The sequence below is a fragment of the Osmerus mordax genome, chromosome 9, assembly GCF_038355195.1.
Source record: "Osmerus mordax isolate fOsmMor3 chromosome 9, fOsmMor3.pri, whole genome shotgun sequence".
Taxonomy (NCBI): domain Eukaryota; kingdom Metazoa; phylum Chordata; class Actinopteri; order Osmeriformes; family Osmeridae; genus Osmerus; species Osmerus mordax.
Window position 1 is genome coordinate 9,651,066 of NC_090058.1, and position 7,223 is coordinate 9,658,288.

Sequence of the window (7,223 nt, forward strand, 5' to 3'; positions counted from 1 at the left end):
GCTAAATAGTTATTTAAGACTTGCATGTACAGTAGGCCTACGTAATGTCACATTAAATAATGTATTTTAACTCAAGCTTGTCTGATGCGTCGCTGTATCGTTGCAGAGGTTTAGGATTATATTACAGTAAGTAAAATAGCCTGGTTCAGTACATAAGTGAAGTGAACACCATTTTGCTACCATATAGTTAACTAGTTTTGCTCCTAGACCTAGCCCGGTAAATTGTAGAGCTAACTACTAGACTTCTGCCTGGCATTTTACAAAATTACAGAGTTTCTTGATACAAAAACTTAATGCAAATATTGATTTTCATTATGGTGGATTACCTTGATCCGTTTTACTGTATAATGAGGACTGATCGTGTTATATCCGAGTGACACTGAATATTCAGTAGAATATATGCTATTGCTGAGATCAACCCATTAAATGTGCCTTCAGTGCATAAGAGTGACCAAGGTGAATTGTCTTAGAAATAAAATACTTTTCTTAATGCAACGCAAAAGTAACTTTACGCCTTAATCTCTACAGCAAGTAACGTAACTAGTTACTTTACAAGAAATGTAACTAGTAACTGTAATTAGATTAAAAAGTAACATTACCCAACTCTGATCCTCACACAGTACCTTGTCCTACCCCTACATTCTCCTTCATGTGACGGGTGACTGAGTCCACGTAGACCCTCTTCTCATGCTGCCAGTCCTTCTCGCTGTCAAACACCACCGGCCTGGAACAGACAAGACATCCACCCTCGTCCAACAATATAGATATGCCTTGTGTGTCCCACCGACTGCCAATCCCTAAAACTGTATTTGATGCCAAGCTAAGCAGCTTGTTGTATCATTCATTCAGTTACCAAATCCCATTGCTTTGGGCATTGGGCAAGGCATATTTGAAGAGACAGGTGACCTTTTTACCATTCAATGCCTTGTCAACAAAGTTATCCAATGAAAGCTGACATGGCAATAGAGTTCTATCGAGAGGTGATAAGAGGACTTCACGCTGACTGGATGAATGCACAGATCAGTACCGTGACATGGTGGCCTTCCGGTCTTTTTTGTTGCTCTCTTTGTGTTGAAATTGGGTCTTCTTTTGGACCTCTCTGGGTTGAGGGGGGCTTTTGCTCTCATTCTGTTTAGGTGGAGACTGAAGAGTTGGTGATTTGTTGCTGATCTGGAGGTCGGGAACCACAACCACCGACCTGACCTGAACAAGTATAAACAATTAAAAAATGCTTGGTTGTGAAGCCAGACATTAGATTTTATCAACAGGAAATGTTGATCAAATTCATAAGTAAATCTTAAGAATTTTCTATGTCAGCCAGTCATTCCGATATCTTTACCTGGACCTGCAGAGGCAAAGTAGTCTCGTAGCTCGTCTCCACAGCTACCTCCTCCACCTGCCACTCCTGGGCTGAACTAATCACGCCTCCCTTGTTCTTCCCCTCCTCCTTTCCCTCACTTCTCTCATCACACACTTCTACGAGTGGGTCTGTGCTACAGTGACAAACTGAGGACTGGAGTAAAGGGTCTCCTATGTTCCAAACCTCCCCTGTGGCTCCATCTAAACATTCCTCTGCACCCTCCACTGGAATCAACAAGGCCCCACACGTATCGAGGAAGTCCTCCAGGCTGAAGGAGAGGTGCTGCTGACACACCTCAGCTTGGCCTTTCTTGGGTTCCAGGGGACAGGGAGCCTTCCGTTCCACTCTGTCCTCCAATAGTGAAGGAGCAGCCAGCAGCTGCACCCCTTTCGCTCTCACACTGACCAAAGTGCTGCTGGAGAAGGCCTGGGGCCGCAGAGGTGTCTCTGCCTCACACACATCCTTCTTTTGTTCTCTAAGTGCATTCAGAAAGGACCCAGAAAAGCTCTCACCACCAAGAAACCTCTTCTGTTCCCCTGCCCTCTGTTTCACCAGACCCTGCTTTTGGGCGGACTCTTTTAGCAAACTTTGATCTAAGACAGAATAGTTTTGGCCACCAGCCTTCTTGTCAGAATTGCTATATTCATAAAGGCTCTGGCAGCTTGAGATTAAATCATCAATACTGTCATTGCTGCTGCTGTCACTGTGTATGGGGCTCAGGCACATGATATCGTCAATGTCACAGTCAAAGGCAGTACCATGGTCCAGTGCCACATTCTCTCGATCCAACTCTAGTGGGTTTGGATATAAACTGCCTGGCAGCATACCCCCCTGTCTACCATCTGACACCCCTGAGAGCTCACTTTTAACATGCTTAACGCTGAGCCCTGAACCTGGTGTCCTACCTTCCTCGTGGTCTACTACCAAATTCTTCACACCTGATGACACCGTTTTAGGGCCAGATGAGGCTTGGTGTATTTCTGGAAGGGGGTTCCAGGAATCTATGACACATGCAAGATCTGGGGACACAGTATTTTGTGGGTTCCAGAGCTTTTTAGCAGGAGTCTCATAAGTATCATCAAGGCAAGAGTCATCAAGTCGCCTTTTCTGACTTTTGGAATCACTACTGGTCACAATCTCTATTTTCAAGTTGCAAAATGGATTTGAATTTTCCCACAAATGGTTGATGTTTGACTGACCATTTCCACAAGATACCATCCTCCTGGCATACACAGACAGGGGTCTCAAGTGCCCATGGCTACCATTTTCATAACTTGATTTCTCAACACCAAGTCGATGAGAAATTGTTTTCATACTATTAGCTATGCTAGCATTCTCCATCCCGCCAAATAACAAGGCCAGAGAACTTAACCAAACAAAGCTTAGACTACAAGTAGCTAGCTAACGACGTAAAAGAAACAAGAAGTCAGGATCCTCTCGACTGTCCTGGAAAATGAAGATGTGAAGTTGAATTGGAATTTGCCATTGACTGACAACAGTACAGTTAATGGTTAAGTACAGGCTTATGTTGAGGAAATCGGATACCTTTCCAGCAGAATTAAGTGGGCCCAAAATGTTGCAACTAGTACCGACAAGCCCGTGCAGTGCATGAGGATGTGGCTAGCTACTTTTCTAATTAGTTAAACACATTATCTTCCTACATTTTACCTTGAGTTTCAATGCAAGTTAATACATGTGATCTGTAGCGCTTTCTGAATGAAGAAGCTTTTACTTACGACTTTTTTCGTAGTCCACCGCAAGAGGAATTTCAAAAAACACTCACAGGTGCAATGCGAGGTCAAGAGGTTCACGGAAGAGATCTTTCTCAGTGATGTTTAACACCGCGGGTAGCAATCTGCTACTACGCATATACGAGCACTAGTAGCCTACTGTACAGTTTAATAAATACCATATTTCCAAACACTTTTTTTAAGAAATACAATTTTCAAAACATTATTAAAATTTCTGTAACAAAATGTCCCATCCTATAACAATGATCAAAAGAGACCGATATAATTCACCATACATTTTATTACAGAAACTTTACATACTAACAATCCAATCTTAATAGTCAAGGAATGAATCCAATGAAAACACGTTTATTTTGCAGACAGAGGAAAGCTCTCTCCAACAATGAACAAACACCGAGAAAGCCCCATAGAAGTCAATTTTGGCCTTCCACACAGCCAACAAGTATAATGTAACCTTTATTCTCATTAACAGCTTGACTTTGCAAGATAAATAACTTGAAACAATATGAAATGTCAACGTCAATTAAATTTAGTTCCCCTTTGATTATAAAATTATTAGTTATACATAACATTCTTTTAATTATAACATCCTTTTGATTTCTCAAAGCAATGCAGAAATACATTTGAAATTAGTGTACAAAGCATAACGACATGAACAGAAGAGGAAGAAAAGGGCAAACTTTGATCGAAGATTATATCCACTGTTCCTCTTCTATGATCCAGTTTAAGGAATTGGACTTCTCTCAAAGAAGAGAGGGACCTTGGCAAAGCGTTTGTGATAAAAGTTGCTCTTGTTCTTCCATTGTACCAAAGTATACCTTGGAATTATATTACCAAAGCCCACACGGTAATTTCTATTAAAACCAGAACAAAACAAGTTATATTCCAATATGAAATTAGTTATTCACTGGATGCATCTCACCTCTAAGAGCACACACAGTATGTACCTGCAGGTGAGGTCAGAGGGGTGCTGCCATGGCTGGCCATTGAAGCCTGGTCCTTGAGCTGCCAATGTATCCATCAGGTTGAGAAGCTCCTGCATTAGCCCTGCAAATACCACAAACACACACTCTTTCACATGCAGACTTCACAAACTCGTGCTCTGCAATGATTAGCCTGTATTTTGATTATTTCTATTTTTTGTATTGTGTTGCGCTTCATTGAAATGCGTTGAATAATAATTTTCAGTACCTCTTACTGAACGTTGGTCTACATTCATATTCTCCTCATTATGTTGGTTGACTGTCCCCACATAGTACCTCCTCTGCTGCTGCAGGAAATCCTCTCTGATCACTGGCCTGAAACAGACAAGACAGCCACCATCTGGCAGACTGGACATCTATCCTCCCTAGTCCAACATTCCAGATCAACATTCCTCTATCCACCATACTCATCTGACAGTGATGGAGTAAACAATCTGAAGCCAGTTTCTAATCACAGATCTACTTTTGCCAGGCAATAAAGAACATACACACTCTGTTGTCGCTGAGATAGAGGGAGATTTGACTGTGGACAAATGAATGATCAAATTGCTCCCTCTGGAGGTGATTAACAGGATGACATTAGGCACAAACTACAGTCTTGCAGAATATACTATACCTTGGAGGTAGCATTTCCACCCTTCTATTTTTCTGGATGACTTTTTTCTTTGGGACTCCTTTGTTTACAGCTGGCTGGGTTTCCTTGACCTCTAGTACAGGTGGAGGTAGTTTGACTTTAGGCTGAGTTTGTGCCGTTGTGATAGTTTGTTTTGGTACCGGCTTGACTGTTTGGTTTGGTACCGGATTGGTAATTTGTTTTGGTATTGGCCTGGCCGTTTGGTTCGATACAGGCTTGGTCATTTGTTTTGATAATGGCTCAGTAATTTGTTTTGGTACTGGATTGGTAGTTTCGTTGGGTGGTTGGTTAACATTTCCCAGTCTTTGGTCAGCCTGGCCTGGTTGGATAGTTTTTTGTACAGAATTGTTTTGTACAGGGATGGCTTTCAGCTGAGTTGTAACTGTCTTGATCTCTTTCGGTTGGGGTTGAGTGATGTTAAGTGCTGGCTTGATGTTGTTACTTTTCAGGCTTGGAGCCACTCTCTCAGACTTTGCCTGAACCAGAGATGGAATCTGAAAAAATAGCAAACAAAATACTGGATTTATTTAACAGTTGTATATGAATAAAAAAACAGCATCTATTATGAAAACTCTTAAAATTAAGACATTGAACATGCCATATATCTGTGGGGTTCAGAATCCTTACCCGTGGTTGCATAGATCTGGTGATCCTTTTGCTCATCTCCATGGTAACTTTTTTATCTACAGAAGAGACTGGACAGTTCTGGACTGAAGGAAGACCACACCCCTTACCTGCATTGGTCTCAGCACAAACTGCTCTGGCCCTAGGTGCCATTGTGGCACTCTTAGGACCACCAACAGTACCTTCCGTACCCTCTCCTGTATCAAACAAGCTGTAAGAACAGTCCTCTAACGTAAAGGAGGAATATTGTTCAAACACTTCAGCTTGGCTCTTGTTGGTGTTAGGGGTAAGTAGGGGCTTACCCTCTACACAGGATAGCAGACTAGGCATATTCTCTCTCCTGCTAATCAGAGGGCTGGATGTGTCCAGGGGCTGAAGGCATGAATCCCTGATATTTTTTCCCACTCTACAGGCCTTAATGCCGGCCATAAAAAGGTAACTTTTGTCAATTTTTTTATTTTTGTCTTGCTCTCCCTTGTTCTCTTCTTTCCCCCTTCTATACCCAGCCCCCTGTTCAAGACTTTGACTAGACCCACTGGGTTTCTGATGACAGTCTTCATCATCAAAACTCTGATAGCTTCGTTTGAAGGTGTTCAGCTCATCAGAGCCTCTTCTTATGACAGGACTCAAGTACATGATCTCAGCTTCACAGTCAAAGCCCAGATCGAGTGTGACCTCCTCAGGATCCGACTTGTGGCTCTCAGAGACCTGTGAATGATGTGGAGATAAACTGCTTGACACTATGTCCCCCTCACTAAGGCATGGAGAGTCATATCCCCCATCCCAGACTGAATTCTTCTCAAGAGGTGGTATTGTTTGGGGAACAGAAGTGGAGGCAGGAACACACACACTGTCTGGGAAGACAGTTCCTGAATTGTAGGTCCTTTTGACGGGAGTCTCTAAAGTGTCATCAGAGGTCGAATCAGAGTCTTCATCCCATGGTCTCTTAAAGACATGTCTGGCTCTGTAGCTGGAAGAGCTTGGCTGATTCATTTTCGACGTCTGCCTTCTTTCTGCTCCCTTGAAAACATATACATGTGATGCAATTCACTTTGATTCTAGTCGGATCTGCTCACCCACAGTAGCTTATGTGAAAACATAACACCTACGCCTACTCCCTACTGTAGCTTATGTCTACACGAGAGCATGCTTTTCTGTCGCTTCCGGTAAATAAGCTTAAGCTAGCTAGACTTAAAACCAGAATAACGTGTCAATTTGACACGTGTCATCCAGGTTATAGATCACTCTAAAAGGGGTTTGATAGTACGGTAACACCTGTTAATTACATCAATTACCTCGGCCCTGCATAATTAGCCTGAAACTGAACTATTTTGGTAGCGTTAACAGGCTAAGTTGATGTACACTGTGAGACATTTTGTTAGCTGCGTCAGTGTTCGCTATATTAACGTTGGCTTGCATTCAGTCAATATGAATAGAAAAGAGTTAGGGTAATATCAAGTATGTCCCGAAATGCATGAACTTACTGTATATTGCGTCATGTACATTTCACATTTTAACTTACCGATTACTATGCTGAACTGCTAGTTCTCCACCATGCACTTGTAACTGTCGTCATCAAATTATTGGCCTGTCATTGAACAGAAACGCATTCACGTCAGACAAAAATTTGTTTTTTGGGGTTCACGGGACGCACTTATATATTTTTATTGAATTCTATCGTATATGGGTGCAACATATTCAATGAAAGTATTTAAATTAATTTCAAACTGTAACAAAATTGTAAAAAGTAACACTGATCTTATCAAAAACATCAACCCACATTTGCCCCACCCCCATGATGTTAACTAGTCAAATATTTGTTAGCAACCTTATCAAACAAAACAATGGTACATACAGTATAGTGAGCTTGA

The 7,223-nt window shown here is 41.9% G+C and overlaps 1 long non-coding RNA gene across 1 annotated transcript; it reads right to left on the minus strand.

The window, feature by feature from the left end:
• Positions 1 to 3,383: 3,383 nt before the first annotated feature.
• On the minus strand, positions 3,384 to 6,938 carry LOC136949231 (uncharacterized). The gene is made up of 6 exons (XR_010877414.1): positions 6,875 to 6,938; positions 5,356 to 6,372; positions 4,711 to 5,222; positions 4,303 to 4,409; positions 4,059 to 4,158; positions 3,384 to 3,965 (listed from the first exon to the last, which is right to left on the minus strand). It is a non-coding gene; the product is annotated as an uncharacterized lncRNA (long non-coding RNA).
• Positions 6,939 to 7,223: the final 285 nt, after the last annotated feature.